General features: G+C 45.5%; 1 long non-coding RNA gene across 1 annotated transcript; it reads left to right on the top strand.

The window, feature by feature from the left end:
• Nucleotides 1-19023: 19023 nt before the first annotated feature.
• Nucleotides 19024-23129, top strand: LOC128604333 (uncharacterized). The gene is made up of 3 exons (XR_008385165.1): nucleotides 19024-19411; nucleotides 21100-21825; nucleotides 22656-23129. It is a non-coding gene; the product is annotated as an uncharacterized LOC128604333 (long non-coding RNA).
• The last annotated feature ends 4628 nt before the right edge of the window (nucleotides 23130-27757 follow it).

Here is a 27757-nt window from a genome sequence, read left to right as displayed (position 1 = left end):
TAATGAAAAGAAATTTTTCATATATTTATGAACTTAGAAACTCACAGATTTATTCGATGCGTTATTTCTTCCCAAGCCAACTCTTTGTACTTTGCTGATGTAGCAGTGTTAATTTTTTATTATAATTATTTTTTTGCTTATATTCCTCATAAACGTGCATTAAAACCTCTAATTCTGCTTTGCTAAAGTATGCAGCTCACTTTTTTCTCACCCTGGGTTTCCATGGTAACTCCTGAAATCGGCAATCCATTGACAATGTCTTTATATATTCACCGTGCGTGAGCATTAACTCCGAGTTACCAGTAGGAGGTTTATTGAATTTACTCCTCACAGGTGTTCTGGAAGCAGAAAACCCTGAGTATGCAATGTTTGGGTTAATCAACCTAGAGTTCAGGGTTTATGTCACAGTAAGTTAACCTTGCTTTCTGGAATATCCCCCAGCACTCCAGTTCACGGCATTCCCTCTAAACAAACAACATATATGTAATCTCGCCAAGATTACACAGGTGAGAATCCTCGCGCATTACCTGTCAGTTTAATCGACCTCCTCTCTGTTCACAGCTGACACTCGACCATTCCCCTGCTGCCACAGCATCCTTCTCTGTGTGTTTATACAAGCACTAAATGCCTTTATGTTGCGGGTCAACATAAAACTCTCTACTAAAAAACTCACCCACAGTTTACAAAGACCCCAGATTTTTGGCGGACTGTGGGTTGATTGTTTGGTGTGCACCCAAGTACTGGTGGAGCGTGCAAATACACTATATGGCCAAAATTATGTGGACACCTGACCATCACACCTATACATGGTTCTTCCCCAAACTGTTGCCATGAGTTGGAAGCAAACAATGGTCGAGAAATGTCATTGTATGCTGTACCATTATAGTATACTTTCACGAGAACTAAGGGGACCAAACATGTTACAAGAAGACAGTGCCTGTGTGCACAAAGGATGGTCCATGAAGACATTGTTTGCCAAGGTTGGAATGGAAGAACTCAAGTGGCCTGCACAGAGCACTGACCTCAACCTCGCTAAACACTTTTGGGATGAACTGACTGCACCCCAGGCCTCCTTACCTGACATCAGTGCCTTTATGGGCAATCACCACAGCCACGTTCCAAATTTAGTAGATAAAAAAACAAGCTAGATAGGTCTGTGCCATCTGTCTCTCATGAGTCAGAGTACTTGTGTCTCTCTTCAGTGTTCATCCTTCAGATAGTGCAGTCACTGGTAGAGTTTTTAAAACAACTAGTAGCCAGACTAGTGAATTCATTTAAAAAAAAATTGTTCACAACAGCATATTCCTTCCAAAATATTTCTGTAGCTGATGGCCCATTAGGAAAATTTTGATTAAGTCCCATTTTGTTCAGAAATATCCTTGACATTTTATATTATTGTTAGTTTAGCCCATGGGCCAGAATTTTCAGGAAATAAATTAGTTGCTTTTTATTCAGTCTTTTATTTCTGTTTTTTAATTTAATTCAGTCATTAAAAAATGACACATGCCTCAAATGCTTCTTTACTATTCTTGGAGTAAGAGTTATTTTCCTGCTCATTATGAATTCTGCTCTTAGGTCCACTTACTGTACTTCTTATGAGCATTCACATGTACCAACATTATTGCTTCAGCTGGAATTATTTCTCATGATAAAGACACTGCCTTTACATGAACAAACAAATTTAATTGGTACATTAATGTTCTGAGCCATGCATGGAGCTGCACAATCTATAAAATCTATTATGCAGTGCAGGACAATCCTTAAGAAAACTTTCAGGAATGTCTGCTCCATGGCAAAAGCGGAATTGTGTTAAGTAAAAACAATTCATGAGGAGCAAATGTGGTTAATCCTAATTTTAAGGTGACAGTGTTTTCTCAAAATGTAGTGCCAGGTGACTTCAGTGAAATTTGCCTTCCTCTATTATCAACAGCTCTGAAATGTTGTCACGAATTGGGAACGGAGGCCGAGGCCATTGCAGTTAAGACCTGTCGTGGAAATTAGACGACACTCGTCCTCTGAAGGTAAAAAGGTTTATGACAGAAAGATGGTTAATACAGGATAGAATAAAGCAGGATAGAATAATGAGACTGCTCTGAAGCCCTTGTACTAAACCACTACTATATATATGAAACGCAGAGCATGACTAATTCTGTGTACTGATAAGAAGCAGTTTGAGGCAGTTCAAACAGGCTTTGTTTTAGGAACTTGGAAGATGTGTAGACGAACCTTGAACAGAAGAACATGTTTGTGTCTTTGTGAGCAGATAAACATTCTGTATTGATCTCAGTGACATGACATGGCCTTCTTAGGCGTTATCCTCAGATAAACATGAACAAGAACAAAACTATTACAAAGTAAAAATGAGTAATTTCCCTCACAGAGCTTTATTGAAGAGTGACATGCAGATAAATCCAAATCGTAATCCAAAGACGTAGTCAAGACAGGCAATAGGTCAGGCGAACGGCAAACAGGCATAAACTGGGCTAAGCGGAAATCACAATGAGGAAATGAGAAACAAGGTCATACACATGGAACATGAAACATGAAACAAGAATCGAGAAAACAAGAAACGAGAGGCGAGAGCTATGTGATGAGCTATGCTAATCTACACTGGGCACTATGAACTAATTAACTAACTAACTAATCTAACTATATCTACTATAATACTCCACGAGGTGTCCAGGGAAGCGAGAGGTATTTATCACTAACATGATCAGCGTTGAGTGCTGACAGCTGGAAACACCGAAGACATACCCTCAAACAACAACCAGTGACAAAACAGGGAGGAGACAGAACAGAAACAAATCAAAGCATGTGTCCACAATAAACAATGTCACAGTTCTCAACATTCAAAGAGCGTGCACTCGCTGATCACTCGCGTGCTTTCCAGCACTCCAAGCGTGCTGCAGGCTGCAGCTCTGACTAAAGGGGAGATCGTGACAAATGTGAAAGCGGGAAGCCTGATCAGGGTGTACATCAGGTCCATGTTCATACCACTGACTGCAGATAGAAGCTGAGTGTCATTGAGTTCCAGGGGCAGAAACATAAAGTGAAGCTGGTGGTTAGTCCTCACCTCTCTCATCCACTAAATCTTGGGACAAATTTGCCAGGGTTTCAGGCATTAGCCATGTCAGTTCCATGTCAGGAGGACACAGAGGGTGCCCCCCACCCTCTACAGGGATTCAGGATTCCCCTCAGGGATTTGCCCTTCGAGCAATTGCATGTCAGCAAATCTATCCTAATATTGCACGATCCTACCCATATTTTTTTTTATTATTATTAAGGATAGGTTATATCAAGTGACATAGGACCATCAAAGTAAGGAAGAGACAACCCAGTCACTGGTTCCAAAAAGCCGTAGTGAATTTCTGCTCATTATAATACCATGGCTGGGCATTTGGGCCAGGATAAAACACAGTCTCATGGCCCATTTCCATTGACTGGACATTCATGGCAATGTTTGCAGGCATGTTGCAAATGTCAGCTGGTGAATCCACCAGCCACCCGAAAAGTGTTGTTGTGCCCATTGCCATTAATCGAGGTGCCCTTCAAAAGAATTGGCATGGACCTCGTCAGGCCATTAGAAAGGTACATGTGAAAATATATTGCTTTGTGTTAGTCCTGGTGGATTATTCAATGCAATATCAGGAAGCAGTGCCTCTGCACAACATCTCAACACGCAGTGTTGCAGAGGCATTGTTTCATATGATCTCCCAAGTTGGGATTCTGAAAAAGATCCTGACTGACCAGGGCACTACATTTATGTCACGAACACTACACTACATGGGGGGGCTGTGGTTCAGGTGTTAGAGTGGGTTGTCCACTAATCGGAGGGTTGGCGGTTTACTTCCCAGCCCACATGTTGAAGTGTCCTTGGGCTAGACACTAAGCCTTGGTGCACTGGTTTGTGAATGGGTGAATGAGAAACAGTGTAAAAGAGCACTATATATATATGCAGGTTAAAGGGCGCTATATAAATGTAGACCATTTACCATTTACAAGCTTTGTGAATTACTAGCAATTAAATCTGTTTGCACCAGTGTTTACCATCCTCAAACAGATGGCTTGGTGGAGTGGTTTAATAAGATGCTAAAAAAATTATTCATAAGTTCACATTCACAAGGATGCGCAGAACTGGGATAAGTGGCTCAAGCCCCCGTTATTTTAAATTTGAATACATTTGAATTACTGTATGGATGCAAGCTTTGGCTTGGGAGGAGGGACCTTCTAACAGCAAAACCAAAATTTAGTATGCTCTGGACCTGAGAGCAAAACTCCACACCTTAGTTCACTTAACACAGGAGAATTTGCATAAACTACTCAGCTTACTACCTATGTCAAATTTCTCGCAAGAACTATGTGAGGTCACACAAGTTGAAGAAGTCAACTATGAGGTCAGGTGAATGGATAGAGGTGGTGCACTTTAAATATACCACCTCAATCTCCTGAAACCATGGACAGAGGTGGCTCTTGTGGCCCTGGTGATGGTGGTTCCCGACAGGGTGTAGCGTGGACTGGAGGTAAGTCTAAACATTGTAGCTCAAGCCACCACAGTACCCTATGGAAACCATCTCTCACTGTCACAGAGAGCCCGGGTTGCCAGGTTGCAAGATGAATTAAGATAAGATAAGATAAGATAAACTTTATTGATTCCATTGAAAAATTAAAAAAAAGGATCTAAAAAATATACACAAAAGGAATATAAAAATAAGAATTAAAGTAGAAAAAAATAATAATGATGGTAATATGTACACTATGGACACCTCAATGTATGTACAGTTGAATACAAATTTTAATATTTACAGATGAGTAACACCTTGTTTATATACATAAATGGATAAATGGATTAAATTGATTATTGCATAGTTAACAATAGAGGGGTGAGCGACAAATAATAAATAATAATAATGTGTGAGTTGATGATGCAAAACAGCTAGCAGTGCTATATTATGTTGTTGTTGCATTAAAGAGTCTGACTGCTGTAGGGATGAAGGACCTGCGGTAGCGCGCTTTCTTACACTGAGGGTGCAGCAGTCTGCTGCTGAAGGAGCTGCTCAGGGACCCCAGTATCTCATACAGGGAGTGAGAGGAATTGCCATTATAGACGCCATCTTAGCTAACATCCTCCTTTCCCCCACCACCTCTATGCTGTCCAGAGGGTAGACCAAGACAGAGGTAGCCCTCTTAACCAGTTTGTTGAGACATTTTCTGTCCCCCTCTGTGTTCCCGACTCCCTAGGAAACTACTGCATAGAAGATAGCAGATGCTACCACAGTGTCATAGAAAGATTTAAGCAGGGTCCTACACACACCAAAAGACCTCAGTCTCCATAGCAGGTGGAGATGACTTTGGCCTTTTTTATACAGGACATCTGTGTTTGTGGAACAGTCCAGTTTATTGTTGAGGTGAACGCCCAGGATGTCTCCACCCTCTCGATGTCACACCCTGGATTCTTACCAGCATAGACCGGGTTAGCCTCCTGCGGAGGTCGACTACCATCTCCTTTGTCTTGCTGGTGTTGAGGCAGAGATGGTTTAATTCACACCAGTTGACAAAGTTAGTGATGACCTCCAGGAATTCCTGATCATTCTCCTTTGATACTCATCCAACAATGACCATATCATCAGAGAACTTCTGCATGTGGCAGCTGTTAGTGTTATGCCTGAAGTCCGCTGTGTACAGAGTGAAGAGAAATGGAGCAAGCACAGTACCCTGTGGTGCTCCCATGCTGCTAACCACCACATCCGACATACAGTCCTGGAGCCTCACATACTGTGGTCTGTCAGTGAGAAAGTTGGTGATCCATGCAGCCAGGTGGCGGTCAACTCCAGCTCTCAAAAGCTTCCCCCTAAGTAGTGATGGCTGAATTGTATTGAAGGCACCGGGAAAATCAAAAAATATGATCCTCACAATGCTCCCAGTATTCGCCAGTTGTAGAAGTGATCTGTGCATTAAATAAATAATGGCGTCCTTGACCCCCATGCCTGGTCGGTAAGCAAACTGTAGGGGGTCTAGCTCTGAGCTCACTAGGGTGCGCAGTTGTTGCAGTACAATCCTCTCCATGGACTTCATCAGGTGTGAAGTTAAGGCTACCGGTCTGAAGTGGTTTGGCTCTCTCGGATGCGCAATTTTGGGTACTGGAACCACACAGGAAGTTTTCTACAGTACTGGAACTCGTGCTAGTCTCAGGCTCAGATTAAAGATGTGCAGGATGATCTCAGTGAGGTGATCTGCACAGTCTTCAAGCAGTCTGGAGCTGATTCCATCCGGGCCCGGGGCCTTTCTCAACTTGATCTTCTTTAGCTCCTTCTTCACCTGATTGAGTGCCAGAGAGAGACTGCAGGGGGGAGGTGTTGGTGATCCCTAATGAGTGGCATGGGGGAGGGGTGTGAAACATCCTCGAGTGAGGGATGGTGAGCAGTGGAGAGGTGTGAGCTGTATGATGCTTATATCTCAGAAGCTCTGAGGTGTGAGTTAGATGATGCCGATATTCCTGGAGCCCTGGGGGTGGAGGAGGGGGTGCCTAATGGCCCAAGAGGGAAGGGTTGAATCGCTGACAGGTCTGAGGAGGGGGGAGGAGATGGAGCCGAATCAAATCTATTAAAAAAAACAGATTTAATTAATTTGCCCTGTCACGGTCGCCAGATACAAGGCCCCTCCCATTGTCTTTGTTCTGACCTGAAATTGTTTTCAGTCCCCTCCAGACCTCCCTCATGTTGTTCTGTTGAAGGCACGCCTCCAACTTTTTTCTGTAGCTGTCTTTTTCTTTCCTTATCTCCCATCTGAGCTGTTTTTGAACCCTCCTCAGCTCTTCTTTGTCCCCCAATCTGAACAGTCTCTTTTTTTTCCTTTAACAGGGCTTTGAACTCAGGAGTCACCCAGGGTTTGTTGTTGGAAAAACACAGAACCACCTTCTTAGGCACGGTGTTCTCCACACAGAAGTTAATGTAGTCTGTTACACAGTGAGTGAGACTGTCAATGTCCTCCCCATGCGAACTATTGAGCATTTCCCAGTCCACTGACTCAAAACAGTCCCTTAGTGCTCACTGGTCTCCTCAGACAATTTTCTCACATACCTTGTGATTGGAGGTTGTTTATTCACCAAAGGTATGTAGACAGGCAACAGATGGCCAGGTTGTGATCTGAGTGGGCAAGTGGGGGAAGGGGTGAAGAACTGTATGCATCTTTTGTATTTGCATACAGCAGATCAAATGTTTTATTGCCCCTAGTGTGGCATTTAACATACTGTGTGAAGGTGGGGAGAGTTGAGGACAGGGAAGGATTATTTAAGTCCCCGGACATGAGAAGGAGGGACTGTGGGTGTGATGTCTGCAGCTGTGACACAACACACAACAACTCCCTTGGCAGGTAATATGGCCACATGCTAACCGCTAGCAACTCAATATCCTTAGTGCACTGCTGCTCTTTATCCCTGATATGCCCAGGGTTACACCATCTCTCATTCACCAGTGAATGACCATTGACCAGTGAATCGTGACCAGTTGTGGTTGTATGCAGTCACCCATACCAGTTACCCAAACATAAAACAAATGTTGTTCAGGATGAACTCAAGGCTATGCTCAACATGGGAGTAATTGAGGAGTCCCACTGTGATTGGAGCAGCCCAGTGGTCTTGGTGCCCATGGCCAATGGGTCCGTTAAACATCTTAGAACATGGCACCTTTGGTGGCAGAGCATCCAATTTTAGGTGAACTTCTTTCAGTTGTTGTTTCCTTCAGGGGTTCTCTTTCATTTCCATTTTCCCCTAATGAAGTCCTTTGTTGTGTTGGCAGTGTATTTTGGGTCATTCAGTATGGTTACATGGACAACAATATTCTGATATTAACCCGATTAAGACAATACTCTGATTAACAAACTACCATGAAAACAGTGATTTTTGATTACCTTAATCAGACTAAAGTCATACTCAAAGTAAACACAAATCGAATTAAGACATGTGGAGTATTCCTGTTTTAGTCACATTATTGAATTGCATTATAGACATGTACCGTGACCCTGAAGCAAGGATAAGCAGTATAGAAGATGGATGGTGTCACAGCTCAGTCCGATCAGAGCTCAAATTCCCAAGATGCAACACTCACTTCTCATGCACGCATGCGCTCAACATCCCTGGAGTTCTGATCGGACACACCTGGCACCAATCACACACACACACTCTCACCGCTAGTACTTAGGGAAGTCATTCACCCAGAATCTACGCGAAGTATATGCTCAGTCACTCGTTTCTCTGCGTTACCAAGCCGTTCTAGTTTGTTTGTTTTCTCGTGATCCTCGACCCTTGTTTCCGGTTTCGACTACGCTCTCTGCCTGACCCCGTTTGTGTTGTTCGCTCGATCGCTTCACCTTTGCCTGTCCTTTGAATACGTTTCTTGAACTTCCCGATAGGATGCTCTACACCTGCTGCCCGCTCCTGCTTCCGTGCCGATTCGAGGTTCGTGACAGAATACTTCGCCTTCCAATGGAAGCAGCGGGAGATCCCCGTTGGCCGCAAGCCATCGAGGGACATGGCCGGATGATTAGTGACCATGATCACCGTCTCGCAAACCTGACTCTCGATTCACTCATCAACGTAGCTATACGCCTGGATCGTCTACTACGGAGCCGCCACTCCATACGCAGCGAGGCGGAAGCACCAGCATCTGAGAGCCCTAGCGAACCCATGCAGCTGTGACAGACTCGGGTGAGCATGCAGGAGAGATAACGACAGCGCCGTGAACATTGTTGTTTCTACTGCCGCGAGAAGGGCCACTTTGTGCAACAATGCCCTCTCAAACAGTTCTCTACCCGAGGGGAAACCAAAACTGCCAAACAACCTCAGCCAGGGGTGAGTTTAGAACCCATTGCCCAGTACTCAGTTCAGTCTGCGTTCGTATTACCCGTTATATTAGAATACTCAAGCATTTCCTGTATTTTAGGGGTGCTGATCGACTCTGGAGCGGCGGGGAACTTCATTGAACAAGAAACCATACTCCAATATAACATCCCCGTTTGTCCCCTCAGCACCCCCCGCCGTGTCCAAGCCATTGATGGAGCCCCCATTGGAGATGGCTTAATCACCCACTGCACCGAACCTATTAACCTCCGCACCAGCGCTCTTCATCAGGAGAAAATTATGTTCCATGTCATTGTGACGGCCCGGCATCCAGTGGTTCTTGGTCTTCCTTGGCTCGAACATCACAACCCACAAATTTCATGGAATCAAAGGGAGATCACTCGCTGGTCAGCTCACTGCATCAATCACTGTCTCCAAGTCCCTGTGATCTCCTTAGCATCCACATCCATTGAGAGCCCGGACAAGGCAGACAACGTTCTGATCCCCAGTGTTTACCACGACCTCATAGAAGTATTCAGTAAGAAGAAGGCTAGTGGACTACGTCTTCATCGAGATTACGACTGCGCAATCGATTTGCTCCCAGGCACTACACCACCACGGGGGAGAGTCTATCCGTTAACGGTAACTGAGCAAAAAGCCATGGAAGAGTACATTCAGGAAGCGTTGCACCAAGGTTATATACGACCATCTACTTCTCCAGCATCCGCGGGGTTTTTCTACGTGGAGAAGAAGGGAGGAGGTTTACGACCATGCATCGACTACCGAGGACTAAACCAGTGTTGCGTCAAGTACCGTTACGCACTACCTCTAGTACCAGCCGCTCTGGAACAATTACGCACTGCCACCATCTTCACGAAACTGGACTTACGCAGTGCATACAACTTGGTCCGGATTCGAGAGGGAGATGAATGGAAGACTGGGTTCAGCACAACTTCAGGCCACTATGAGTATCAGGTCATGCCGTATGGGCTTTCTAACGCTCCCTCGGTCTTCCAATGTCTAATTAACGACGTGTTACGTGACATGCTGGGACGCCATGTGATCGCCTACATAGACGACATTCTGATATATTCTGACTCCCGGGAGGAACATGTTCACCATGTCCACCAAGTTCTACAACGACTGCTCCGTCATCAGTTATATGTTAAAGCTGAGAAATGCGAATTTCATAGAACCACCATTGCGTTTCTGGGATACGTCATCAGCCCCGAGGGGATCTCCATGGACCAAGAAAAGGTCCAGGCAGTAGTAAACTGGCCCACACCCACAACGATCAAGGAACTACAGAGGTTTCTGGGGTTGCGAACTTCTACAGAAGGTTTATCAGAAATTTCAGTGCCATCGCCAACCCCCTCACGTCCCTGCTAAAGGGGAAACCCAAACGTCTGTCATGGAATTCAACTGCCCAAACCGCCTTCGACAAGCTCAAGAAAGCCTTCACTACTGCACCCATTATCAAATATCCGGACCCATCCAGACCGTTTATAGTGGAGGTAGATGCATCAGAGACCGGGGTAGGAGCTATTCTATCCCAACGATTTGGAGAGAAGCCAAAGCTCCATCTGGTGGCGTTCTTCTCACGAAAGCTTTCCCCCACTGAGAGAAACTACGATGTGGGAAATCGTGAACTCTTGGCAATTAAGTTAGCGCTGGAGGAGTGGAGACACTGGTTAGAGGGGGCTACACATCCCTTTGTCATCTTCACAGACCATAAGAACCTGGAGTACCTTCGCACTGCAAAGCGACTCACACCCCGCCAGGCCCGATGGGCCCTGTTCTTCACCAGGTTTCACGTCACGTTATCCTACAGACCTGGGTCCAAGAACATAAAAGCTGATGCCCTGTCTCGTTTCGACCACACAGAACGTGTCGACGAGCATGAAGAGTACATCATCCATCCTTCATGTATTATCAATGTGCTAGAGTGGGATCTGGACCAGGAGCTAGAGCAGATTCCCCAGTCACAAGTACCCGTAAAGTGTCCTCCGAACAAACTATTTGTACCCGAAGAGTACCGCCAAGAACTCATCATCTGGGCACACACGGTACTCGGTAAAGGGCATCCAGGGGCACAGCGCACACACCATCTCCTAAAAGAGAAGTACTGGTGGTCCAATATGGAGGGAGATATACACAAGGTGGTGACGTCCTGTTCATCTTGCGCACAGAATAAGGTACCTCGGACCCTCCCAGCAGGGAGGCTCAAGCCCTTACCCATACCCGAACGCCCATGGTCACACATATCCGTAGACTTCATAACGGATTTGCCAAGATCCCAAGGAAATACCACAGTTCTAGTCACAGTGGACCGGTTTTCCAAGTCCGTACGTTTCATTCCATTACCCGCTCTCCCCACCACCTTCGTGACAGCCGAACTTCTATTTCAGCATGTGTTCAGATATTTCGGCATTCCGGAGGAGATTGTCAGTGACAGGGGCCCGCAGTTTACTTACAGAGTGTGGTCCAGCTTCATGACCAAGATGGGAGCACAGTGAATCTCACCTCCGGATATCACCCACAAGCCAATGGACAAGTTGAACGAATCAATCGGGAACTAGGGCGATTCCTCTGTACTTTCTGTGCCAATAACCCAGAGGATTGGAGCAAGTTTTTGCCATGGGCCGAGTATGCCCAGAACTCACGACGTCATTCGGCTACCAATCTCACTCCTTTCCAGTGCGTACTAGGTTACCAATCTCCACTGTTCCCGTGGAACGCGACTCCCACCGCAGCTCCTGCCGTTGACCACTGGTTTGAACGTAGCGAGCGTGTCTGGGCTGACACCCACCAACGCCTGAAAGAGACCACAGACACATACAAGCGCAAAGCAGATCGCCGCCGCAAAGAACACCCTAATTACCAACCAGGCGATTGGGTGTGGTTGTCCACAAAGGACTTAAGACAAGCTCATAGCTGTAAAAAACTAACGCCAAGATACACTGGACCATTCAAGATCCTAAAGCGAGTCAATGAAGTCACTTACCGTCTGGAACTGCCACGACACAGCCGCATCTCCCCCTCATTCCACGTATCACATCTCAAACCTGTTATCAACGGTCCATTAGCCACCGAAGTACCATCTGAAACTCCTCCGACCCCTCTGGAAATTGATGGACAACCGGCTTACCGTGTCAAGAACATCCTCAAATCTAGACACAGGAGAGGCAAGCTGGAGTATTTGGTCGAGTGGGAGGATTATGGACCTGAGGAACAATGCTGGGTTCCCAAGCAGGATATACTGGATCCACAGCTCACTAAAGACTTTCACGCAACTTATCCTTATCTCCCTGGTCCACGACCCCGGGGGAGGCCAAGAAAGAACTCGGCTCCTGGAGTGAGCCCTTTGGCGGGGGGGGGGGGGTTCTGTCACAGCTCAGTCCGATCAGAACTCAAATTCCCAATATGCAACACTCACTTCTCATGCACGCATGCGCTCACCATCCCCGGAGTTCTGATCGGACACACCTGGCACCAATCACACACACACACTCTCACCGCTAGTACTTAGGGAAGTCATTCACCCAGAATCTACGCGAAGTATACGCTCAGTCACTCGTTTCTCTGCGTTACCAAGCCGTTCTAGTTTGTTTGTTTTCTCGTGATCCTCGACCCTTGTTTCCGGTTTCGACTACACTCTCTGCCTGACCCCGTTTGTGTTGTTCGCTCAATCGCTTGACCTTTGCCTGTCCTACGACTACGTTTCTTGAACTTCCCGATATGACGCTCTACACCTGCCGCCCGCACCTGCTTCCGTGCCGATTCGAGGTTCGTGACAGATGGATTATAGACATGTACACACCTTAATCACACTATTAATGTCGTGTTGGAGTTTTCGTCGCATTTTGCGACAGGACACATACACACATGGCAGTGGTCAACCATTTGATGGCAAACAAGACAGCATGTCTGCATCTGAAACCACATACTTACCTACTATATACTAGGTGAAATACATGTATTTTGGCTACCATATAGTAGGTAAGTATGTAGCTTCGGAAGCAGCCCATGGCTTCAAGCAATTGTCTTTTAGCATGTATAGCATGACATATAATTAACTGCAGCTTTCGTGAAATTAAAAATTAAACACCCAAAACTGTATATGGTACCATAACGAAGACGAACTGTATGTCAATACATGAAATTTTGGAAGGAACGTCAGACGGCAAGGCGTGGAGATGTAATGACGTGTGCCGCTAATCCATCTATGTTCTATAACATGTAAAAGGGAACATGAAAGGAGTATTCTAAAAGCAACTCATGTAAACACCTTAATTGCAATATTGTCTTATTCAGAATAAGGCCAATAATTAGATTATTGCTGTCCATGTAAACATAGTCAGTGTCTTGCTGCATGATGAAGTTCCTCCACATTAGATTGGATGCAATTCTCTGTAAATTGGCAGACAGAATGTTTCTGTACACTCCTGAATTCATTCTGCTGTTACCATCATGAGTTACATCATGAATATAGACTAGTGAGCCCATTCCAGAATCATCCATGCAAGTGCAAGCCATGACACTACCTCCACTGTGCTTGAACAATGAGCTTGTATGTTCTGGATCATGGACAGATTCTGTCTTTCTCCACGTTTTGGCCTTCCCATCACTTTAGAAGTGGTTACTCTTCTTTCCAGAACTTGTGTGGCTCAACTCTGTATTTCTTTGTGAATTCAAATCTGGCCTTACGATTCTTACTGCTGATAAGTGGTATACATCTTGTGCTATGTCCTCTTTATTTCTACTCTCTACATCTTCTTCAAATGGTGGATTGTGATACTTGATTCCTGATGACGACTTGACCTTTACAGACCATATCTCAGCAACTGCAAGGTCCTGTAGGTTCATCCTTTACAACATCAAGAAAATCTGACCCTACATCACCAAACAGGCTACACAGATACTAGTCCAGGCTCTTGTTATCTCTAAACTGGACTACTGCAACTCACTGCTTTCAGGCCTCCAAGTAGTCTGACTGCTCTGTGGTGAGGAGTTGGTCATTGGTAATGGGCTCCTGCTGTGCTCTTTTCTTGATCTTTAGGAAATTTTGTTCAACGATCCCATGGATGCTGGTGCTGCCATCCTTATGGAGGTCTGCAAATAGAGTCTCTGGATTTTCTGTTAGTCTCTTGTTTTTGTAAACTTTTCGTTCAGTTTCATTTGAAATATCTTTTGGGTAGTTCAGTGGAATGATAATTCCTGCTATTGTACCTCCAACATGTAGGTTGTCTGGTCAGGTAGAGCTCAACTGTGGGGATAAAGATGTAATGGTAGAAAGTAAAAGTAATAATATTAATAATTACTTGTGTAAGAGTAATAAAGTATACCATGAGAAAACTACTCAAATTACTAGTTTAAAAATTATCATGAATAAGAGTATAAGTTAACTATTACAAGTTATTTTTTTTTCAAAAAGTTACTGAAGTAAATGTAATGAAGTAAATGTAGTGCGTTACTACCCACCTCTGAGTATCCATGATAATCAGGATGTATAAATAACCTTGTGAATATGCTCTTTCTGCAACAACACATTTGATAAATGTTGCCACATGTTTAAATTAATAAATAAAATGTTTGAATATTTGGTTTAATTATTTAGCATTGAAAATATATGATCAAATCATGTTTGATGTATGAAAACAAATTATGTTAATGTAACTCAATTCAGTGACGTGGAACCGATGTACGAATTTTAATTAAGTAAATTCGGTGAGCATTGTTTCAGTGTGTGGACTTCTGTGTTCAATAGTAAAAATTTTAATCTAAGAAAAGAACAAAAGTTTCCATTGGCAAGAAAGGAGAAGATGAAATTCATTCACATTACCTTGAGGAACTTTCTACGTGAAAAAAACCCCCACTCATTTAAACTGAGCTGGGGCTCAAAGTGTTGATGAGAAACGTAATGTTTTCATGTAAACCATACATAATATTTTTTTGTTAAATCTAACCAACCACACATTCCATTTTTTTTCAGGCTTGACAACATTTGATGTGCTCTGCTGCTTGCTGCAAAATGGTTCTGAGAGAGTTTCACAGATCCACAGGCCAAGCACAAGCAGATCATGGACTTCAGTACAGGAAACAGCACCTTTTGGTTGGTAAAAGAATATGTATGTATAAGATAAACATAAGAAAAGAAAATATATGTATACTAGCAAAGAAAAAAAAAAAACTAGAAATACTGTATATACTACCAAACCTTGTTTATTCAAATGAAACATGTCTGCCCCCTATTGGTATTGTATTTCCTGTGTCTGCAGCATGCACATGATTCCGCATGTGTCATATATCAAGGAGGTAACTCTAGACTTCATTTCCCAGCAGCCACTGCACCATACTACATCATTGTCACATGACCACCTGTACCTGTATCACGTTTCTGTTTAACGAGCACTCCTATATATAGCCACTGTTTATACTGCTTCCTCATCTTACGTATTGTCTATCTTGACCTGTGTACCTGTACCATGTTTTGTTTCATAGTTTATGTTTAGCCTTAGCCACAGTATTTTGCTGAGTTGTCTTATTGTCTTTGTTTTGTTGTTTGTTTATTAAACTGTTTGAAGATCTATGCTTGCTTCCAAATTCAACTTTGTGCCGTGACAGAACGTAAGACCTACAACAGAAGCAGCAGATCATCATGAGATACCTGGGCTTCACTCTGCCACCTATGTTTGCGGAGAACTATGCCATGCCATGCCAACAGGAGGAGGAGTACCAAGCTGCGCCACGTAAGCAGCAGGACATGGAAGAGTCCGGGTACAAGTGGGAGCCTGCTAACTGGGCTAGTACCATCTCCCACTGTCCCTCCCCTATTATGGATCTGGTCCAGCAAATGGACTCAACGGAGAACATAACTCAGTCTCCCTGCTCATCTGAGGACCCCGCTCAGTCCCCCTGGTTGGCTGAAGATGTTGCCCCATCTCCCGACATACCCAAGTGCTCCCCTCTATTCGGCAACCCTGCGCACAATGGCACTGTGCTTGCCTGCTCCGCTGAGGAATTCGCCCTGCCTTCCTGCTCGGCTGAGGGCGCCGCTCTGCCTTCCTGCTCGGCTGAGGGCGCCGCTCTGCCTTCCTGCTCGGCTGAGGGCGCCGCTCTGCCTTCCTGCTCGGCTGAGGGCGCCGCTCGGCTGAGGGCGCCGCTCTGCCTTCCTGCTCGGCTGAGGGCGCCGCTCTGCCTTCCTGCTCGCTTCGCTGCTTCTGCCTCCATGTTCCGCTGAAGACGTCGTTCCTCTACTTTGCTGTGCGCCGTATGTCACTCCCCCTTCCTGCTCCACGGAGAGCATTGTTTCCCCCTCGTGCTCTGCAGAGTGCATCGTTCCTCCCTTTGGCCTCACAGAGAACCTCACTCCCTCTCTGGCCTCGCGGAGAACCTCTCTCCCCTCTATGGCCATGCGGAAATCTTGGCGCTTCCCTCGGGCCTTGCTCCCCTCTCCTGTCCTGCTGAGGAAGTTGTCCCGCTGTCCTGCCCCGCAGAGGACGTCGCTCTGAGCTCCAGCCCCGCTGAGGACGTTGCTCTGCTTACCTGTTCCACTGAGGACATCGCTCTGCCTACCTGTTCCTCTGAGGATGTCGCTCTGCTTACCTGTTCCGCTGAGGAAGTTGCTCTGCTTACCTGTTCCGCTGAGGATGTCGCTCTGCTTACCTGTTCCACTGAGGACATTGCGTTGCTTTCTCGCTCCACTGAGGACGCCGCTCAGTCTCCTGATTCAGCTGGGGACATTTTCCCAGGGGGCCAGAGAGAGAGAGTGCATTTTGGGTGCTCCGGGAGAAGCGCCCTTGGGGGGGTTCTGTCATATATCAAGGAGGTAACTCTGGACTTCATTTCCCAGCAGTCACTGCACCATACTACATCATTGTCACATGACCACCTGCACCTGTATCACGTTTCTGTTTAATGAGCACTCCTATATATAGCCACTGTTTGTACTGTTTCCTCGTCTTATGTGTTATCTGTCTTGACCTGTGTCCCTGCACCATGTTTTGTTTCATAGTTTATGTTTAGCCTTAGCCACAGTATTTTGCTGAGTTGTTTTAGTGTCTTTGTTTTGTTGTTTGTTTATTAAACTGTTTGAAGATCTACGCTTGCTTCCGAATTCAACTTTGTGACAGCGTGAAACTGCATGAAATCGTAGGATCCCCTTACCTTTGATGCGCATTTTTAGTGGCCACATCTGTATTCACAATAGAACATAAACATATCAAATGTTTAAACTGAGTAAATGTACCATTTTAAGAAATAAAGGTATTTTTTTTAAAATTTGATGTCCCCAACATGTCTAAAAAAAAAAAAGTTGGAATGGGGCAACAAAAGGCTGGAAAAGTAAGTGTTACTAAAAAAAGAAACTGCTGGATGAACATTTTGCAACTAATTAGGTTAATTAGCAACAGGTCAGTAACCTGACTGGGTATAAAAAAGAGTATCTTAGAGAGGCAGAGTCTCTCAGAAGTAAAGATGGGGAGCATATATTGCTCTAAAATCTAATTATAAACTATAAACTAATTGGAATTTTGTAAAGATAATGTGCAGTCCTCTGTACAGATTTCAGTTAAAGTTCATCAAAATTCTGCTGGACTAATAAATAGGATTTAATTTATATCCATTTTTGTTTGTTAATTAGATTGATTGTATTATCTGTTTCTTTTAAAATAATAATCAAATACAATGATCAGCCAATTACAGCATTGGAATTTTGCATAGCTAATGAGCTGCCATTCTGGATTGAACCGGTTCTCACTTCAGGTAAGTACAGATGGTATTTCAGAGGAAATTTTGGAACTAATTTTTCAATTAAATAAGACGAAATTATGGAATATTGATCAACTGAAATGAGTTTATATACATTTTAGTTGTTTATTTCAATATGAATGTTTCATGTTGCTGTTTAAAAGATAAACAAAATGGCTAGCTAAATAGCTAACTAGCTATACCAGCTTGTCGGAACACAGTTCTTATCTGAGGTTCTTTTCTGAGGTAATTTTTTCAGCTTAAACCCATCAAAAAGCATGTGGATTAAATAATTTGAATTAGTTTACACATTTTATTGGTAATATTATTGTAATGTGTTGCTGTTTATATTAAACAAATATAATTGCCTGTTGGCAATTAAAGCTCATTAAGGTCACAGCTTGTAGATGTGATGATGCAACTTTTGACACAAAGGGTTGTATGTCAATCATTCACCATTCTGCTTGATCACATGCATGATGACAAATCAGCCATTGACATATATTTTTTCTCCCCTTTTCTTGTGTGTAATCAGGTCATCGCTGCTGTGTAAGTATTTTCTGTGACTGACAGATTCTCAGTATATGCACTTATATACTGTTTCTTTTGTATACTGAGCAAAAAAAGAAACGTCCCTTTTTCAGGAGATGGTATTTTAAAGATAATTTTGTAAAATTCAAATAAGCTTTACAGATCTTTATTGGAAAGGGTTTGATCAATGTTTTTCATGCTTGTTCAATGAACCATAAACAATTATTGCACATGCACCTGTAGAACAGTCCTTAAGACTGTTTGTTTTTAAAGGTCACAGTTACAATAACTTAGGACATTAAAGAGCCCATTCTATTGACTCTGAAAAACACCAGAAGAAAGATGTCTAGGGTTCCTGCTCACCTGCGTGAACATGACATAGGCCTGCTACAGGGAGGCATGAGGACTGCAGATGTGGCCAGAGCAATAAACTGCCATGTCTGTAATGTAAGACACCTAAGACAGTGCTACAGGGAGACAGGAAGGACAGCTGATCGTCCTTACAGTGGAAAATTACATGTAACCATGTGTCCACCCAGACTTATGAATGTCTTGGTGGAAGAGTGGAGTAATATCTCACAGCAAAAACTGACAAATCTGGTGCAGTTCATGAGAATGAGATGCTCTGTAATACTTAAAGCAGCTGGAGGCCACCAGATACTGACTTACTTTCAATATTGACCCCCACTTTGTTCAGGGACTCATTTCATTTCTGTTCATCAAATGTCTGTGAAACTTGTTCAGTTTATGTCTCGGTTGTTGAATATTTTTATTTTAATGCAAATATTTACACGTTAAATTTTGCTGGAAATAAAAGCAGTTGAATGTGAGAGGATGTTTAATTTTTTGCTAAGTATATATGTTTCTTATATACAGTTATCTTAGCCATCTGTAATAAAAAATGCCAGCCATCTACCTGCCTAAACTAGCCCAATCCTAAATTCCTAAACAGTAGAATGATTTGCAGAGATAAGAAACATGCACATAATTTATGTTTCCCCCTTTCTCATGTTACCATAATGTTTTGCTGTCTAGTTAGTAAATAAATTAATTGCCCCTTTTTGACCATAGACATGAAAATGAAATATCCAACATTCCTGATCTTTCATTGATGATAATTCTTCTTTGATTTCTGTACATTTCTGTGTCTTTCTTATAGAAGAAAGAACCCCTCTATAAGAGAGGCAACAGAAGGGAGCCTTTAACAGATCGTTTCCAAATTTTTGAAGGTAGCTGCTGACCGAGAGGGGGCAGGACACAAAGGCAAGCAAACTGAAGAGGCTCAAATTATTTTGCTCTGTACATTTATATTTATACTCTGTATGTGTATATTTTTTTATTATAGTGTACTGTGTAAATATTTATAATGTTAATATTTATTCATGATTTTGAATTCCATTATATATTTATATATACAATAGGCTATAAATTTTCTTTAACCTGTTAAAGGAGACATATTATAAACCTTTTTACTTCAGTGTCAAGTGTCCTCAGAATGTGGTTTCAGCTCAAAATTCCACATGTATCATTTATTATACCATGCTGTAAATGCCCCTTTTTGGGTGGAAGCAAAAACATGCTGCTCCTCACCCCCTTTCCAGAAGTGGGGTCTGCCTTTACAGCTCGTGCTTTGGAAACTACAGTCGATGTGCCTTTACAGCTCGTGCTTTGTGCTTTGGATACTAAAATGATTCGCATCAAATGTACACAGTTTTCAAAAAAACCTTACTGTATTCTGTAAAATAAAGGTGCGCTTATGAATTATACAGACAGTAAGCTTTTCTGGGTTAAAAATAAAAATGATGACATAGCTCTGGTCTCTGGGAATACAATCAGAGACAATGGCAACTTTAGCCGCATCAGCCGTGGAATCCGCTAACAACCTCATTCGGAAAGGTGATTTACAAACATTCACAAAATATAATGTGCGATACGTCTTCTAGATATGAAGCTGGATCATGAACAGTTACTACTGATCCATGCATGAAAATCTAATATTTAGCAAATCCTGCTTTATATTGACCCTCATTCACAAAGCAGTCTGGTGTAAAATGATTCGAACAAACATACACAAATTTAGCTATTTTTTTGGAGTGTGTTTCCTTCAAAAATAAAACTTCTCCACTGTGTCTTCAGTGGCTCTGGTGCTGGGAGTACATGAAAATTCTTTTATGTTAATTTTTACAGCCAACAACAGAACACTTACAAATCTGAAACATTCTTCTTATCACTATAGCTGCTCCAGCATGGAAAAACATGGCAGACTCTTTGCAGCTAACTCATGGGAGGAGCTATGCTAATAGGACAGAGTCCATCACCAGTCATAGGTTGGGCATGTTCTAATGTGACATCACATTGGAGAGAAAACAAAAATGACTCATTTTGAAACACTGTTTATGATTTATGGGGAATATAAAAAAAGGAGTGGGTGGATTTTTACCATTGTACGGTGGTTGTGTACACACACTGCCGACGCACATTTATGTTCAAACACCATGTAAAATTCCTCACCATGTATGTGTGTTTCCTATCCAAAATTTTATAATAATATATACATAAAACCTAATTTACTGTTACATATGCATTCAATGCCTTTCAACATTTAGGGCATTTGTATCTTAGTCCAAGATACATATATATTGTCGCGACGGACCGATGGCCAGCGCACAAGAAATTAAAATTGCTCCTTCCCCGCCTGCCGCGCTGGCGCTGAAGAGACGGCCCCGCTGCAATGTTGTGGACAAGCAGGAAGCACGTGGCGGTGGGGCGGAGCCGCCGACACACCCCTGGCCGTGACTGATGCACCGCACGGGAGAATTCCACCATCCAGCGGACGAGGGGAGAGTATAAAGGGCCGCCCTTCCGCTCGACGAGAGAGATTCCTCTCACATGACAAGTGCGCGTGGCTTCCTGCCAGCTCTTAGCATTGGTGTCACTATACGTGTTGTCTAATCGGCATTGTGTGTGTGTTTGTTTCTCCCTTGCAGAAGACTCTGACCCGAACGAAGCCTCCGCTCCCTAGCTGCACACGCGGCGCTGCCTGGCCGCCGAGAAGAGCCTCGATTCTTCCGGAAAGCATTGACATGACGCATACACGCAAGCACACGAGAGCACGCACATACACACTCACACTCACGCACACCCCCAGAACACCATAAATAAAGAAAATCTCTGTTTTGCAATTACAGTGGCCTCCTGTGTGTCTGTGCTCCACCCACCGCGGGCTAATATCCTTACACTGGTGGAGGATGTGGGCATGAGCACAGACCCACCCATTTAAAAAATAAATAAGTAAATAAATAAATAGATAAGAAAAAAAAAATGGACCCCACATTGCAACGCCTGCTGGAGGCAAGTCTCCAGCAACAAACACAGCAGCTCGTGCACAGCGTACAGGCCGTGACCCAAGAACTAGTGGCCCTGAAAACAGCAACTCCCGCAGCCGCCATGCCTCTCCCTGATCCCGGCTGTGAGGTCTGCCGCCTGCTTCCTCCACTAAACCCAGAGGATGATGTAGAGGCCTACTTGGAGGCCTTTGAACGCATCGCTCGCCGCAAAGATTGGGAGGAAGGAAGAAGCTGACTATGGAGAGATGAAGGAGATCCTTGCATGGTATGGGCCAACCCCCCACCAGGCGGCGGTGTTCCATCGGTGGAAATATCGGCCGGGGGCCAGACCATGTGGAACGATTCGCCGTCCACTATGACGTACAGGTAAAACACGAGTTAGGAATTACAGCAAAGTATACTCATGCTGGTTCAGCCAAGTCTCCTTTTCAGGTTCAAAATATCACACAGAATCAGTGAGTGAGGAAAAGCAAAGGTCCAGTTTTATTCAGCCCAATACATGAGATCCAAACTGTTTGAGATATCCCAAAGAGTGGTCTGACTAACCTGGAGCGGGGCTCCCCTTTTATACAATTTTCTTATGAGCCTCCGCCTCCTTGTTCTATTTCCCAATACCAATATGTTTGACTATTTTTACTCCCTGTTCCCCTTATGTCCGTATTTGTACAGTTTCCAACGACCCTTATGTTGCATCATTGCCCCATCTCAGCAACCCTTACAATCGTGTTCTATCTATTTTCCCTAACTGTTAGGTTCCTGTTTTAGCCCTTTCTCAATTCCCTTAGGATCGACCCAGCCTGGGTTGGGTTTTTTAAAACTGTACTTCCCGTTTTGTCCATCACTTGGCTTCCGGTCGTAGGACAAAGAGGGTCTCTGTTGTTTTTTGGCTTCTTGTCTTTGGATATTTTCCCCACTGAATTGAATATGGGTGAGTGTTCTTGATTATTTACATTTATCTGTGACTCATGTTTTATTGCCCTTTTCCCCTGGTTTTGTCTGCAATCTTCTTTCTCCTGCGCGTGTGTCCATAGATCTATAGATAGCTCCCTGCTTTTGCCACATTCCCTTCCTTTTTTGGTGACCCATTTACTACTCAATGCTGCATGTTATTTTGGCTACTAGTAACCAGGTGCACATATCCCAGGGGTTAATGCCTACTTTTCATGCCTCTCTTATCTCTGTTCTTTGGTATGCAGCTCACAACGCGGGACTTGGTTTCCTATTCACTGCCCTAGAGGGACTGGAGGGCTTTGATCTCAACACTAGATACCAGCTGTCTCACCTATTTGCAGACCTTGCTCTTTTGGTTGACGTCCTACGCACTCCGTCTACAACGTCTACCTTTCCTCCTCCTTTGCGGTATCAGCTTAGCCCAGCTGCTACCCTAGTTGATGCCTCCACTCAGACGGGTCCTGTTGCCAACACACCTTCTTTGTACTCTGCTGACGATTATGAGGCAATGGAGAACATGGATTCCCCCAGTACGGAGTATTCTGATGACCCGTTGAGTCCAATTCCCTCACCAGGGCATACCCTTTACCATCAGTCTTTTTCTCCCTCTTATTCTCCTGCCAGTCCCTCTTACTCTCCTACTAGCCCCCCTTATTCCCAATAAATGTGGTAGTTTGCTTTTTCCTCTGTGTCCTGTGGTTATTTTCTTGCTTTCCATATTCAGTATACCGAATTAGTTACAACAACCACACGGGCAGATGAACACCCTGATGCATATTACCAAGAGGTGGCTTCAGCCCGACAGATACACTGCCACCGAGGTGGCAGAAAAGGTAGCCATGGACCGGTTTTTGAGGGCCCTACCACCAACAGAGTGGCAGGTCGTGGGAGTGCACGCGCCAGGGATGCCTAAGGAACTCCTAGCCACCCTGGAGCGCGCTTTGGCTACCCTGGAACTCGGCCAGGAAGGACGGCGGTCCCGTAGTCCGCCCCACTGCCCGGCCGCCAGCGCTGCCCTGAGAGGGGGAGGGCCCTTCGAAGCCCAACCGCCTATGGGACACCCAGAGACGAGCCCATGCCAACGGAGCCGGACCTGGGGCCACCCAAGAAGGCCCAAAAACCCTGGCTGGCGGGGTGTGTGCTCCACACGCCAAGCCTGCCAAGAGCTCCTACCCTGTCAGTATGGGTCGAAGGGCGCTCAGTCACCGCCTTGCTAGACTCTGGGAGTACCGTGACCCTCGCCTGGCCGACAGTCCTGCCAAAAGAACTCGACCAGGACGGGACCATCACTGTGACCTGTGTCCATGGGGATACCAGGGAAGTCCCAGCGACCGAGGTCCAGATCCGGGGTAAAGCAGGCACCTGGCCGCTCCTAGTCGGCGTTATCCCCGATCTCCGGGTGCCCCTGCTCCTCGGAAGAGACTGGCCAGGGTTCCCGACCAGCCCAGCGCCAAAACCCGGCAGGGCATGTCAGTGCCTGAAGGAGACCCGAGCCCAGCAGGCCTACTTGGTGCAAGACGAGGGGGACGCCACAGCCGAAGGTAAGCCGCACACACACGCTAACCCTATGTTGTCTGTATTCCAACAGGTGAACCGGCAGGGAAATTTTGGGTGGGAGCAGAAGGAAGACGACCGCCTGAAACACTGCTGGGCCCAGGTGTGACGGATAGAGGGGGTCGACCAGGACCCTGACCAGAGGCTCCCCTCCTCCTACTTCCTCATTCGGGGTGGCCTCCTCTATCAACGAGCCTGCCGCCGAGGGGAGCTTGTGGACCTCCTGGTAGTCCCCAAAACCAAAACACAGACACTGATGCACCTGGCCCACACCCATCCGCTCGGCGGCCACCTGGGGCCACGAAACACCCTGGAAAAGCTAAGAGATCACTTTGTCTGGCCAGGGATGGATGCAGAAGTCCAGGGCTTCTGCCAACGTTGCCCCCAGTGCCAGTGCACCACCCCACGAAGGCCCCTGCTGGTTCCCCTTATTCCTCTGCCTATCATAGGCGTCCCTTCGAGCGGGTTGGTATGGACCTCGTGGGGCCACTCCCCAAGTCCGCCCGGGGTCACGAGTACATACTTGTCATCCTGGATTACGCCACCCGATACCCCGAGGCAGTGCCCCTCCGCAAAGCCACCTCCCACAATATCGCGAAAGAGCTGATGCTCCTCTTCAGCCGCGTGGGGATACTAAAAGACATCTTAACCGACCGAGGTACGCCTTTTGTATCCAAGCTAATGTCTGATCTGTGTCAGCTGTTGCAGGTTAAGCACCTGAAAGTGTCCGTCTACCCCCCCCCCGACCGACGGGCTCGTCGAGAGGTTCAACCAAACCTTAAAGCAAATGCTACGGAGGGTGGTGAACAAGGAAGGAAGAAACTGGGACCTCCTCCTGCCCTATGTACTTTTTGCTGTCCGGGAGTGCCCCCAAGCCTCCACGGGCTTCACTCCCTTCGAACTCCTCTTCAGACAGTGACCTCGAGGACTGCTGGACGTGGCTCGGGAAGCCTGGGAGGAACAGCCCTCCCCATTCCGCTCCGTCATTGAGTATGTGCAGGAAATGCAGGAGAAGATTGACCAAGTGGCCCCGATCATCCAGGAGCACATGAAAGCCGCCCAGGAGGAGCAGAAGCGAGTGTACGACCGGCCAGCACAACCCCGAGAGTTCCAACCTGGCGACCGGGTGCTCCTACTAGTACCGAACAGTTCCTGCAAGTTCCTAGCCTAATGGCAAGGGCCCTACACCGTCCTTGAGAGGAAGGGGCCTGTGAACTATCGCCTGCAACAATCCGGTAAGCGAGCTGACACCCAAACGTACCACATAAACCTGTTGAAGAAGTGGGTAGAGCCAGCCCCAATAGTGTCTGCGTTCGTGACCTTAGAGACAAGCCAGGATGAGGGTACAGTGGTCCAGCTGGGTGAAGATCTCACTCCCGGGCAAAAACAGGAGTTATCAGAGTTGGTGGGCCAACTTACAGACGTGTTCTCTACCTCCCCAGGGATGACACAACTGGTCCACCATGAAATCAAGACCCAGCTGGGAGTGGTGGTGCGACAGCGGCCCTATCAAGTCCTGGAGGCCGGCTGCCAGGCTATCGAGGAGGAGGTTGGCCGAATGTTGCGAGATAATATCATTGAGGAGTCCAACAGCCCCTGGTCTGGCCCCATCGTCGTCGTGCCAAAACCCGACGGAAGTATGCGGCTATGCAATGACTTCCGGAAGCTGAACCAGGTCTCAGAATTTGACCGCTATCTCCTCCCCAGAGTGGATGACCTAGTGGAGTGACTGGGGAGAGCCCGGTTCATATCCACCCTGGATCTCACCAAGGGATACTGGCAAGTGGCCCTATCCCCAGAGGCAAGGCTGAAGACGGCATTCAGCATGGTGAACGGCCACTGGCAGTTCCGGGTTCTCCCCTTTGGCTCCACAGAGCGCCCGCAACGTTCCAGCGATTAATGGACATTGTCCTGCGCCCACATCGTCTCTTCGCAGCTGCCTACCTACATGATGTGGTTATCCACTCCTCCACGTGGTCGGACCACCTGTTCCACTTGGGGGAGGTCCTGAAGGAGCTCCGGAAGGCTGGGCTGACGGCCAACCCCAAAAAGTGCCACTTGGGGCTAACGGAGGCACAGTACCTTGGGTACTGTATCGGCCAGGGCCTGCTAAAGCCCCAGATGAAGAAAATTGAGGCAGTAAAAAACTATCCCCAGCCCATATCAAAGAAACGGGTACATGCCTTTTTGGGGTTGGTGGGGTACTATCGCCGATTCATGCCTAACTTCTCCTCTGTAGCCTCCCCCCTCTCAGACCTCACAAAAAAGGGCCAGCCGGAACGGAGAGGGCCTTCCAAGCCCTGAAAGACGCCCTCACCAGCGCTCCAGTACTACACAATCCAGACTTCACCCTTCCATTTACTGTGCACACCAACGCGTCTGAAACCGGGCTGGGCACAGTTCTCTCCCAGACTTTCGACGGAGAGGAACACCCGGTCCTCTACATCAGTCGGAAGCTGTCTCCCGCTGAGAAGAAATATTCAGCGATGGAAAAAGAGGCCCTGGCAATAAAGTGGGCTATAGAGGAGCTCTGATATTACCTGGCCGGTCGGCACTTCGTCCTGGTGACAGACCACGCCCCACTGCAGTGGATGGCCAAGGCCAAAAACACTAACGCCAGGGTAACCCGATGGTTCCTGGCATTACAAGACTTCTCATTCCAGGTCCAGCACTGAGCGGGGGCCCACCATGGGAATGCAGATGGGCTCTCGTGACGAGATGCACTGTGGGCCCGACACGCAGCGGCAGTAGGCTCGGAGCTGAAGGGGGCGGGGGGTACTGTCACGACGGACCGATAGCCGGCGCACAAGAAATTAAAATCGCTCCTTCCCCGACTGCCGCGCTGGCGCTGAAGAGATGGCCCCGCTGCAATGTTGTGGACAAGCAGGAAGCTTGTGGCGGTTGGGTGGAGCCACCGACACACCCCCGGCTGATGACTGGTGCACCGCATGGGAGAATTCCACCATCCAGCGGACGAGGGGAGAGTATAAAGGGCCACCCTTCCGCTCGACGAGAGAGATTCCTCTCACATGATAAGTGCGCGTGGCTTCCTGCCAGCTCTTAGCATTGGTGTCACTATGCATGTTTTCTACTCGGCATTGTGTGATGATGATGATGATGATTATTATTATTATTATTATGTTACTTTTCACATTCAACTTGGCTTCAAAAACAGTTCTAAGAGTGTTTGGTTCATAAATTTTGAGAGCATATTTAGTATGCTGGTATCTGGCATTGAATAATCGGATTCAAGTTTATATAAGCTGAATCAAAGATATTTCTATGCTATGTTAAAACTGCGCTATCATCAACATGGTATCAATGACAAGTGAGTTAAAAATTGCTACGGCTTTGAATAACTTTGCCACAGGATGAAGCATGGACAGACAGACCAACAAACTACAATTACTATGATTTTATATATATATATATATATATATATATATATATATATATATATATATATATATATATATATATATATATATATATATATATATAAAGATATATATATATATAAAGATATATATATATATAAAGATATATATAAAGATATATATATATATAAAGATATAAAGGCTACACAATACATATAAAAGTATTACAATAAAATTCCCCCTCCACTGTGGTGGCTGAGCAGTGGGGAGAAACAAATAAAATGCTAAGATATGTATCGTTAAACATTCCAGTTATATGCAAGTTATTTTTATTTCATTATACAAAGTCACCAGATCAAACACAGTAAAAGCATCAACATCTCTTATCTCCATCCTCTTTTACAGCATATCAAAAC

The sequence above is a fragment of the Ictalurus furcatus genome, chromosome 29 (genome assembly GCF_023375685.1).
Source record: "Ictalurus furcatus strain D&B chromosome 29, Billie_1.0, whole genome shotgun sequence".
Classification (NCBI taxonomy): domain Eukaryota; kingdom Metazoa; phylum Chordata; class Actinopteri; order Siluriformes; family Ictaluridae; genus Ictalurus; species Ictalurus furcatus.
The sequence above is the reverse complement of the archived record's forward strand: the minus strand, read 5'-3'. Positions and strand labels throughout refer to the sequence as shown.